The following is a 12,482-nucleotide window of genomic DNA, read 5'->3' as shown; positions in this document are numbered from 1 at the left end:
GGAAAGAGTATTTTCCCCCCTACAGATTTAGAAATATTTTTATAGAGTATATCTGAACAAAGTATTCTTTTCCAAGAGAGTAAAATGTTCTTTTTTTATTGAAGCATAGTAGATTTACAACTTTGTGTTAGTTTCTGGTGTACAGCAAAGTGATTCAGTTATATATATACATATATATATGTATATATATATTTCTTTTCATATTCTTTTCCATTATTGTTTATTACAGTGTATTGAATATATTCCTTGTTATTTTTATCTATTTTACATATAGTAGTTTGTATCTGCTAATCTCAAACTCTTAATTTATCCCTCCCCCATCTCCTTTTCACTTCGGCAACCATAATTTTGTTGTCTATGTCTGAGTCTGTTTCTGTTTAGTAATAAGTTCATTTGTGTTATAATTTAGATTCCACATATAAATAATATCATATGATGTCTGTCTTTCTCTGTCCGACTTCACTTAGTATGATAATCTCTAGGTCTATCCTGCTGCTAAGTCGCTTCAGTCGTGTCCGACTCTGTGCGACCCCATAGACGGCAGCCCACCAGGCTCCTTCGTCTCTGGGATTCTCCAGGCAAGAATATTGGAGTGAGTTGCCATTTCCTTCTCCAGTGCATGAAAGTGGTCCATGTTGCTGCAAATGGTATTATTTCTAAATTGTTCCTGTTTTTAATACTTGGAGGTTTCTTAAAGTGGGCAGTGAAAGCCACTCCACTATTGTGTGAAGTTGTTGCTCATGGTGCCTGTTACTCTGTGTGGCAGATGTGGGCAGCTGTGGAGCCCTGGGTCAGGAAGATCCTCTGGAGGAGGGCATGGCAACCCACTCCAGTGTTCTTGCCTGGAGAATCCCAGGGACAGAGGAGGAGCCTGGCGGGGTACAGTCCACGGGGTCAGAAAGAGCTGGACAGGACTGAGCGACTAACACTAGCATAGTGTGGAACCCTGGCTGGAGTTTCACTCAGTAGGGCCAGGGCTGTGGGCGTGACTTGCCCCCTGCTGTGCTCCAATGCTGATTTCCCCATCCCTCTCCCCTTCCCCTGCATGAATGTTCTGCAACAGATGACAGACTGTCTACATTTGGCACTTCCATAGTGTCATGTGCATTCTCCCCACAGTAGTAGCTCATTCTACTGTTTCCCCAGCACTTTTCAGAGTCCACTCTTGGGCTTCAGCCTGTGTTTCCAGAGGTCCCTGAGCAATGACTACTCTCTGTCAGGGAACAGAGAAGGGTTTGTGGTTTGCAAATACCATGTTCATAATTTGCCATAGAATGCATTTTTCTCCTCTTCCTCCTCTTCCTCCTTATCGTCCTTCTGGTGAAAGAAACAACTAAACCACATTCCTTTTATTCCCAAAACGTGGTTAGGGATAATTTTTGCAGAGTAACTATGAAAGTGGCAGAGTTTGGGTGCACTATTTTAAAACAAGAAAGGGAAGATAGTATATGAATTTTTTTCATCAGCTACTGCTCTTGAAATATTTCTTTCTATATTTGTAAAAAGAGATGTACTTAGTTACAAATGCCATCACTACATGATAAAGAAACCCAGTATATACCCTTAACTTGGTTTAGGAACAGCTAAACATCTGAAGTGTTTTTAGTGTGTTTCACATAATGACATGGAGACAGTACTGACATCCGATCTTCACACCCCATCACACAAGAGAATTTGAAGGCCATTGAGCACTGAATTTTCCATTGTACTGCAATTACAGGAACACCTGTGCTACCTGTGCACTGAGGCCAGTGAAATGCAATGTTCCAGAGCTATCAAAATGTGTCATTTCTTGCCTTTAATTCAGGGCCCTGATTGTGGTCGATCTGGTTATTATGTTGTACTATGCTTCATTGATAACCACACAGCAGAAAGGCTAATAATTTTAGATTAAATCCAGAGGGCTCTTGTAAGTATTCACCCAGGTCTGTGTACCTTTTTTAAAATAGAGCTTGTATTTGCAAAAGGAAAATTGGGCTTTCTGTAATATAAAAATAATCCTTCAATCATGAAGATGCTTGAGGAGAACATGTTAATCTGGACTCAAATGCATGTTCTTGGATATCTCTTAGCTCTGAGGTCTGAGTTAGGTAGTTTAAGTTCTGTCCAAATACTCACAGTGGGGAAGCTGACTTTACTCACTGGCTGGTATGGTTTAGTTGCAACATCTGAACCAATTCACATTGATTTTTTTTTTAAAGATTATTTATTTATTTTTTAATTGTTTTACTTTACAATGTTGTATTGGTTTTTAACAAAAATCTCAAATCAGATCAAGTGATCTGGAAAGGATATCACCTAATGGATGAAATTATTTATATAACCAATTTAGAAACTTTAGATTATATATTTAATAGGTTAGCTTTACTGAGATGAATACAACTCTTAAGGGTCAACACTCTATTGGAAACTCCCCTAGAAGCACCATGTGTCATCTTCACATTTCATAGCTTTCAAGAAGATGGTTAAGAAGAAAATAACACCAATTGGCAAATATGACAACAAAGTTGGATCCCAAAAATATAAGTGTTCTATGATACAGGTGTGTACCAAGTCAAAGACTGAGCTCTTGCTATAAAATTTTTCTAACACACGTTTCTTTCTGTACATTCTTTTGTTAATATAATGTTCTGCTGGGCTATGAGCTCCTTGAGGCTGAGGCTGTGCTTGGTCTCTGTTATCAGCAGATCATATAAACCCAGTATGTCCTCAAATATGGGTAACATTTGTTCAATTGAAATGGCTCACATTTGGTCACTGAGTCTTTTTCATGAATCTTTGTATCTAGGAATTCCTCTGACACCTGATGTTTAATATTTTCTGGTTATCCAATTGAATTGTTAGATTTGCATTTGGTGAAAATTGAAACAGCAGCTCCTAAAACGCCCTTGCAATGTGCTTAATGTTAGTAATACTTTATGCTTATCTCTGACCATGAGGCCATTTCACTCTGCAACTGTGTTCATGTGTCTGTCTCTTCAGTTACCTGAAGGACAGATGCTGTGTCTCTTTCTTTTTTTGTATTCTCTGCCTGGCATTAAATAGTGGGCTTTTGAACTTAATTACTTAATGCTTAACATTTTGGTAATGATAGATAGTTGTTATAGTTGTTGTGATGTTGTTATTCAGTTGCTAAGTAATGTCCAACTCTTTGCAACCCCATAGACTGTACCACACCAGGCTCCATGGGGTTCTCCAAGCAAGAATACTGGAGTGTGTTGCCATTTCCTTCTCCAGGGGATCTTTCTGAGCCAGGAATGTAACCTGCATCCCCCTGCATTGGCAGGTAGATTCTTTACCACTGAGCCACCAGGGAAGTTCAATGATAGGTAAGTCACTTATTATTCTATTCACTGATATAAGAGAATTGTTATGGTTAGAAGATTACTTTGAGAAGATTAATCACATTGTATTTTTTTTTTAGATTTTTACTATATTTCAGTCTTTTGTTTGGGTATGGTTTGTCAACATTCTAGAAATGCTTTAGGATTCTTAGAAATGTTGTTCTATAAGTTTAATAAGTTATTTTGCAATATCATGTTATCAAAAGAAGCAATTTTGCGCTTAGCCTTTTCAGATCTTGTATTATTTTATTTCTATGCTCAGGTCTAGTTCCCACTCTACTTTTGAATGTATTAAAACAAAGTCATCAGAATCCTGTACTTTACACAATGAGCCTTTCCTTTTTCTCTACCATCAGGGAGAATTGATGCTTCATTAGAAATAGAAGTTAAATTAAGAAATCAATTTTTTCCAGTTTTGTTTTTTCCCTTCTGAAGGTATGGTGCAGTTTTGATGCTAGATCAGAATTTTTTTGTAATTCATATGGAGAATCAGTTTCTCCATATGATTCATATGGAGATGTATTCTGTGATAGTAACTTTATTTACACCATTTATTGACCAACAAATTCCACTTTCTAAATGAATACATTGAAAAGTTGAGTAAAGGAAAATCATTTTGAGAACATCACAAATTTACCTTAGATTTCCTAATACTGTGGCAAATTTCAGCTGCATGCTTGGTACAGAGATCAATTTTGAAAGTAGCACCTATTACAAACCATATTAGTATGCTAATGTGGTATGAAAGGCTTTTATTCTGTAATGAAAGAGGTACCTCAGATATCCTCTAATTAAAGGATATTATTTGACCAGAAATAAAATTAAGTCCATAGAATGGAGAGATGACATCAATATTTATATAAACATTCTATATAATTAAATATAATGTTTACAAAATACATCTAAGTCTAAAGAAAAGACTTACTGTGTCTCTAGAGTTAGATCAGCCCTTCCTGTTAAGCTTGCCATTGTTCTTCTTCTCATAAAGCAAATGTTGTCATTCATGTCACTTTTAATTTTCAAGCATATAGTAAGAAGCAAGGTGATTCCTGAAGCCACATGTGATGTGAAAACAAATGCTATGAGGTCTGTGAAGTGGCTACTTGAATTCAAGGCAAATGAGACTAAATCTTCTCTGCCTTTTTGTATGAGCTTCGAGCATCCCAGAGAACTCTCTCCTACCCCCTAACTTCTGCCCATCTCTTCGGCCTTCTGTCTACCAACTCCCTTTCACTTAAACTTCAGCCAGGCTGATTTATTTGCTAATTACTCAAATGCCCCACAGTCTCCTTTGGCTTTGGGCACTGGCATATTTTGCCTTGCCTGGAGTGCTTCTATCATAGTTTGATGAAGTCCTCATCTAATCTAGAAGATAGTTTTTCTAAGAGTCTCTGCTCATTTTCAAAATCATGGTTAGTGCTTCTACCATGGCCTCTCCCAGGCGCTCAGGTGTACTGCTGCAATACTCACCACTCATTGGGAAATTGATTGCTTCTTTTCTCCTCTGATTTTCTTGCTTGCTTTCACACTTCCTGAGAGCAGGAACTCTATCCTCCTTAACTCTATTGTGTCTCCAGTAGCAAGCACACTCAATGGCTGGAAGTTTGAAGGTTCTCAGTAAGCATTCTTGAATGAATGAATGGTTGTGAGCTATTATAGGTGGGGTTCTCTGGTGCCTCAGTTGGTAAAGAATCTTCCTGCCAATCCAGGAGACGTGGGTTTGATCCCTGGGTCAGGAAGATCTCCTGGAAAAGGAGATGGCAACCCATTTTAGTATTCTTGCCTGGGAAATCCCAGGAACAATGGAATCTGGTGGGCTACAGTCCATCAGGGTGGCAAGAGTCGGACACGACTTGGCGACTAAATCACCACCACCACAACCTGTTTCAGATATCTGTATTTTCTTCTGAGAAGGGTTCCATTACAGTTACAAGTGTAGCTAGTTTAGCCTGGTAAGATATTTAATAGTTGCTATTATTGTGCTTATTTTTGAAGCATTAAGACCAAGGTTACTTACTTATTATGTATGTAGACTTTCAATGGCTTACTAATGCTGTTTTTTGAAGTTAGAAAGAAAAAAAGAAAAAGTCAGTTCAACTCGGTCATTTGCTTAAGATCAATACTCCACATTAAATGAATAAAATGTGGACACAGCTCACCACAATTTGCTTGCTTTTGTAGTTTGACATTAAGCATGTAGCTATCTGAATATATCAATACATAAAGGATCTCATTACCCAAAGCAGTCCTTCACATAAATGACCCTCCAGCTTTGGCTCTCTAAGCACTATGATGGAACAAAGACCTACTACAGTTAATTTTGGAGCTATAATAGATGAACGAATTACATTTTTAAAACATGACTGTTGTTACAGTTTTCACTGTATGAATTTCTTTTGAAATAAAGGGTACTGATATTTTCATGTAGATTTTTAAAAGGGAGCTGAGAAACCTATCATCATTCTGTGGCACAGTAGGAAAGGGTGTTAAAGACCATTTTGGTACTCATAACATCATTTTGCACTCAATAGAGTTCTTTTGAAATGACTTTTTATATTAATTTCTTACTTCTAACAAAAATATTAATTTCTCAAATACTTTGATTTTGCAGAAAAGAACCTTAGACTGAAAATTTCTAATTCTCACTTGCCCTTACCTTTTGGGGAAATTAGAAAGAAAAGGTGTAAACATAATTTTTCCAGTGAAAAAATAAATTATTTTGAATGTCTTTATCTTCTCTGATGGAAATCTGCCTTTTGGAATCAGCGATAACTTAGCACCCTAGGGTCTCTGTCCATTTGTATCTGTTCTACATTGTATGGCCTTAATATCCTCAGTGTATACTGGGATGGCCTCTCCTCTCCCAGGATCTCTATCCATTATTATCTCCTTGATATATAGTATAATATTCTCAGCTTATATTGGAATTACCTGGCCTCCTATACATAGTTTGTCTGGATGGAACAACCAACGCATAGCCAGGGCATTTTGGTTCCACATGACAAGATCAGCCTGAATTCCTGCTTTCTTTTCAAATTAACTTTAAAACCTGTCATCTGTATCATGCATGATTATGAAAGCAGTTATTTGAAACAAGCAATGTAAGTTAAGTTAGCTTTTTAATATTGTTTTTCACAATATATAACAAAACTGTTATAAAACTACTATAACTATGAGATTTTAAATTCATTGAACTTAATTTTGTACTTTCCTATTAAAGCTTAGGCTCATTGTCCTTATTAGAAAGTTATTCTGTTTTGAAAGTGAGAGTGAAAGTCCTTCAGTCGTGTCCGACTCTTTGCAACTTGGAATTCTCCAGGCCAGAACACTGGAGTGAGTAGCCTTTTCCTTCTCCAGGAGATCTTCACAACCCAGGGATCAAACCCAGGTCTCCTGCATTGCAGGCGGATTCTTTACCAGCTGAGGTGCAAGGGAAGCCCAAGTCAAGAAACATAAGTATTGCTAAGAAACCAGTAACTGTAAGTTTATTACTGAATGAAGGCAAAGACTATCCAATAAGGATTGGAATATTCTTGGCCTAAATAACACTTCTTATTGGCGAGCATGATGTGTTTAAAATTATTTGTACTGAGGGTTTAGTAAATTAAGTCAGTAGTATTAGATAAGCGGCATTTTGATATAACATATATGTTTTCTAAAGGACCCAGGATACCAGTTTTTTACACTGATGCATTAAATAAATTGGCATATCTTGAGCTATGCTTCAGGGAACACTAGTGTCCTGAGAACTGTTAATAGGTGTTTTGGGAAAAAAGAATTTCTTGGCTAAATTAGATTGTTAAATGTTGCAAGTTAAATTACCATCCTAACTATTCACAATATGTAGTGGCATTTTTAAAGTTTCTGAGAGGTCCCAAAGTAAAGAAACCTGTTTAACCATGTTCAGTCCAGTATTTCTTAAGCTTTAAAGAATTTTTAACCTTAGCAGTCATTATTATATAAATTCAGAAGATCACACAAATGTACAGCTTAAGGTTAATGGCACCCCACTCCTGTATTCTTCTGAGGAGACTCCTGCAAACAGAGGAGCTTGGCAGGCTACCATCCATGGTGTCACAAAGAGTTGGATATGACTGAGTGTCTGAGCACACAATGATAACAAGATGTACACCCTTGTAACCACCATCCAAGATGGGAGACAGAACAGTTCCAGCCATCTTACACAATTTTAATGTGATCCTGCCTTACCCCCAATCAAACTTTACCTCTACCACCCCCATCAAAAGGAACTACCATCCTGGCTTCTTTGGTAATCTGTTACATTTCTTTTCCACACAAATGCCACTGTAATTTAGCTTAGTTTAAATTTATTCTTTTAGTATATGTTTTTGAGCATTTAATAATCCCTCTTTCTCTTTTCTGATAAATGTATCTGTAATATTTGTTAAGTATAGTTCAGTTCAGTTCAGTCACTCAGTCGTGTCCGACTCTTTGCAACCCCATGAATAGCAGCACGCCAGGCCTCCCTGTCCATCACCAACTCCTGGAGTCTATCCAAACCCATGTCCATCGCGTTGGTGATGCCATCCAGCCATTTCATCCTCTGTTATCCTCTTCTCCTCCTGCCCCCAATCCTTCCCAGCATTAGGGTCTTTTCCAATGAGTCAACTCTTCACATGAGGTGGCCAAAGTATTGGAGTTTCAGCTTCAACATCAGTCCTTCCAATGAACACCCAGGCAATCCTTTAGGGTGGACTGGTTGGATCTCCTTGCAGTCCAAGGGACTCTCAAGAGTCTTCTCCAACACCACAGTTCAAAAGCATTAATTCTTTGGTGCTCAGCTTTCTTCACCATCCAACTCTCACATCCATACATGACTACTGGAAAAACCATAGCCCTGACTATATGGACCTTTGTTGGCAAAGTAATGTCTCTGCTTTTAAATATGCTATCTAGGTTGGTCATAACTTTCCTTCTAAGGAGTAAGCGTCTTTTAATTTCATGGCTGCAATCACCATCTGCAGTGATTTTGGAGCCCCCCAAAATCAAGTCTGACACTGTTTCCACTGTTTCCCCATCTATTTCCCATGAAGTGATGGGACCAGATGCCATGATCTTAGTTTTCTGAATGTTGAGCTTTAAGCCAACTTTTTCACTCTCCTCTTTCACTTTCATCAAGAGGCTCTTTAGTTCTTCTTCACTTTCTGCCATAAGGGTGTTGTCATCTGCATATATGAGGTTATTGATATTTCTCCCGGCAATCTTGATTCCAGCTTGTGCTTCCTCCAGCCCAGCGTTTCTCATGATGTACTCGGCATATAAGTTAAATAAGCAAGGTGACAATATACAGCCTTGACGTACTCCTTTTCCTATTTGGAACAAGTCTGTTGTTAAATCAAAAATGTATGTCCAACATCTTAGATCAGCTGTCTAGTTCAGATGTCATCTTCTTGTCCTGATCTGGTAGTGCTGGTCTTAGTTAGTGAAAGTCAGTTTGTCAGAGCCAAGAGTTGCACTCAATCAGGAGAAGAGACCTGATGTGACTTTTTCCAAGTTAGCAATAAAGAGTCCTTTGTCTGCTGTATTTTCTGATATGCGTAATCTCCTAGTTTTAGGTCATGGGAATCTGATCTTCATGCAAAGATAGATTACTGTGATAAGCTTTAGGAACAAACTTAGAATGTCCTTACAATAATTCAGTTAAGCTTTATGATAATGTAATATCACAACAAGGAACCATCTGGGAAGTGAGTCTTAGACAGTAAAAACAAGAAATCTCAAAGACAACAACACAAAACCTTAACACCGACCAAAAACTAATTTTTTCTCTCTAAAATTACCCAGTTCAGTTCAGTTCAGCTGCTCAGTTTGACTCTTTGCGACCCTATGGACTGCAGCACACCAGGCTTCCCTATCCATCACCAACTCTCGGAGCTTGTTCAAACTCAAGTCCATCGAATCTGTGATGCCATCCAAACATCTCATCCTCTGTCATCCCCTTCTCCTGCCTTCAATCTTTCCCAGCATCAGGGTTAACCTCTGTGCAAAGTACATTATGCAAAATGCCAGACTGGATGAAGCACAAGCTGGAATCAAGATTACCGGGAGAACTATCAATAACCTCAGATATGCAGATAACACCACCTTTATGGCAGGAAGCAAGGAGGAACGGAAGAGCCTCTTAGCGAAAGTGAAAGAGGAGAATGAAAAAACTGGCGGACGTAACTGAGCAACTGAACTGAACTGACAGGTGGATAGGTATGTCAGTCCATTGGTATCATTTAGGGGGCCACCTAATTATTTGAAGAATTAAAAACAGATGTCCTTTTCTTGCTTGTTTTTTTTTTTTTTTTAACATATCTCATCTTTACAGTACTAGTAGTGTGGCATAGAAACAATTTAAATTTCAATTAACTATTTTTACCACTCCAAAATGACCCCTACTATTTATCTTAGTGAAGTGAAGTGAAAGTTGCTCAATCATGTCTGACTCTTTGCAACCCCATGGACTGTACAGTCAGTGGAATTCTCCAGGTCAGAATACTGGAGTGGATAGCCTTTCCCTTCTCCAGGGGATCTTCCCAACCCAGGGATCCAACCAAGGTCTCCCGCATTGCAGGCGGATTCTTTACCAGTTGAGCCACATCTTAAGAAGCTTGTAAAAAAATAAAGATGGCCTTAAGGGAACAAGACTTCCCTAGGAGTAACTTAAATCTCTCCTTTTATGCCTTTGAGATGTTAATGTCCTACTTGGTCTGCTTCTGAATGTTGCTTCTTGACCTGCAACAGGTCAAGAGAACCTGACTGGTTTCTCAGGAGGGAGGTAAAATGGTCTGGTATTTCCATCTCTTTAAGAACTTTCCACAGTTTGTTGTAATTCACACAGTCAAAGTCTTTATCATAGTCAGTGAAGCAGAAGCAGATGTTTTTCTGGAATTCTATTGCTTTTTCTATGATCCAACAGATTTTTGGCAATTTGATCTCTGGCTTCTCTGCCTTTTCTAAATCCAGCTTGAACACCTGGAAGTTCTCAGTTTACTGTTGAAGCCTAACTTGGAGAATTTTGAGCATTACTTTGCTAGCATGTGAGATGAGTGCAATTGTGCGGTAGTTTGAACATTATTTGGCATTGCCTTTCTTTGGGATTGGAATGAAAACTGACCTTTTCCAATCCTGTGGCCACTGTTTCATTTTCCAAATTTGCTGGCATATTAATTGCAGTGCTTTAACAGCATCATCTTTTAGATTTTTATTTTTTATTTATTATTTATTTTATTTTTTAATTTATTTATCTATTTTTTTTACTTTACAATATTGTATTGGTTTTGCTATACATTGACATGAATCCGCCATGGGTGTACACATGTTCCCCTTCCATTTTTAAATAGCTCAGCTGGAATTCCATCACCTCCACCATAACCATCACATGTTTATAGTATGTCTGCCTAAAAATAGTTTCCAGAATTTTGCTAACTTTAAACTTCAGAGTCTTGCTAAATTAAGTTAAATGATGGAAGTTTATTAAATATTTAGTGAAAGTCACTCAGTCATGTCCGACTCTTTGCAACCCCATGGAATACAGCTAGGAAAGACAAAATTTTCTTAGACTATTGATGTGCTTTTGACAATTGGTTGTGAAGTTCTTTATATTTTAATAATTTGTTGTAACTTTCTGTATTTGTCCTTGAAATCTTTTACAGTCACTTTAGTTAAATGAATAAGTATCGTTTCACATACAGTCTATGGAATTCTCCAGGCCAGAATACTGGAGTGTGTAGCCGTTCCCTCCTCCAGGAGATCTTCCCAACCAAGGGATCAAACCTAGGTTTCCCACATTGCAGGCTAATTCTTTACCATCTGAGATACCCCAAGAACACTGGAGTGGGTAACCTATCCCTTCTCCAGGGGACCTTCCTGACCCAGGAGTCAAACCGGGGTGTCCTGCATTGCAGGTGGATTTTTTTTTTACCAGCTGAGCTACCAGGGAAGCCCATTAAAAATCTAGGTCAGTCCCAAATAAAATAAGATACTGGAACATTAATTATTGAACATAGGTTTCCTTTTACAGAGTAACTAAAGAGATTTAGGATTATTAATTTGTTCAGTGTCATACTGAAAAAAGCCTTATAAAAGAACACATGTTTTTGAGAAACAGTAATAGTATTTATATATTTACCAATCTATAAAATACCAGCTAAAGACATTTCATAATTGCAGTCTTAATTTTTTTAAGAAACGAAGTTTTTAACAGTTAAGAATTCTAATTAAAATGTGTATCTAAAGCTTCAGAAAATTAATGAGGAGAACATCTTTCAATACACGGGAAAAGAAGATACAAGAAATGGAAATGCATTGTGTTAAGGGGAAAGAAATTAATTTTGTCATAAAGCCAAGATAAGATGGGGCAAACCGTGAATTTGGTTTCTTTCTCTGTTAAGAACACAAAATTTTCTTAGAATATTGATGTATTTGATAACACCTTTTGATAACAGATTGTAAAACTCTTTACCTTTTAAGTAATTTGTTGTAGCTTTCTCTATTTTTCCTTGAAATCTTTTATTGTCACTTTAGTTAAATAAATAAGAATAGCTTCACAGTGACCTATCAGCCTATTTGACCAAGTGTTTTAAAATGTTTTTGATATATTTGATAAACTTCCCAAGCATCAAATTCTGAGTTCTTTTGACCTCTAGCTGGTTTGGGGATGTTTCTGAGAGCCAGAATGATATATTAAATTAATTAAGCTTATTTGGTATGTCAAATTACATGGGAAGCATTGTCAAATGAGTGGCTATAAACCTTCTTTTGTTGTACTGTATGGGTAAATGCCATTAATATAAAAGTTCTATAAATTATATAAAATTTCTAAAATTTAAATATGTCCTGGTATGTTTTAAGTCATAATTCTAGTTATCTTAAAATGTTATATGTCACAGTGGTAATCAAGTTTAGTCTTCAAATGCATTGTAATCAGGTCTTTAACGTGCATTTTTTACATTCTTTTTTTTTTGTCATTTATAGACAGTTACTGTTGTACTCTGATGCTTTTGCCAAAAATGCTTTATCTTCTAGAAAATTCATAGAAAGGAAAAGTATAGATTTCTAATAACTTTCAGATCATACTACTAAACTGAGTAAGAAATTAAAGAATAAAAAAAAACCCCAAACCCCAAAAAC

The 12,482-nt window shown here is 37.1% G+C and overlaps 1 long non-coding RNA gene across 1 annotated transcript in view; it reads left to right on the top strand.

The window, feature by feature from the left end:
* LOC145532409 (uncharacterized) overlaps positions 1–7,941 on the top strand; it is a 115,307-nt gene extending 107,366 nt beyond the window's left edge. Inside the window, exons 6-7 of the long non-coding RNA XR_014073211.1 lie at positions 3,166–3,329; positions 6,702–7,941. This is a non-coding gene — a long non-coding RNA (uncharacterized LOC145532409). The remainder of the gene's footprint in view (positions 1–3,165; positions 3,330–6,701) is intronic.
* Positions 7,942–12,482: the final 4,541 nt, after the last annotated feature.

Source organism: Giraffa tippelskirchi, chromosome 2 (genome assembly GCF_054371585.1).
Source record: "Giraffa tippelskirchi isolate mGirTip1 chromosome 2, T2T-mGirTip1v1.2.pri, whole genome shotgun sequence".
Classification (NCBI taxonomy): domain Eukaryota; kingdom Metazoa; phylum Chordata; class Mammalia; order Artiodactyla; family Giraffidae; genus Giraffa; species Giraffa tippelskirchi.
This window is presented reverse-complemented; position numbering and strand designations above follow the sequence as displayed.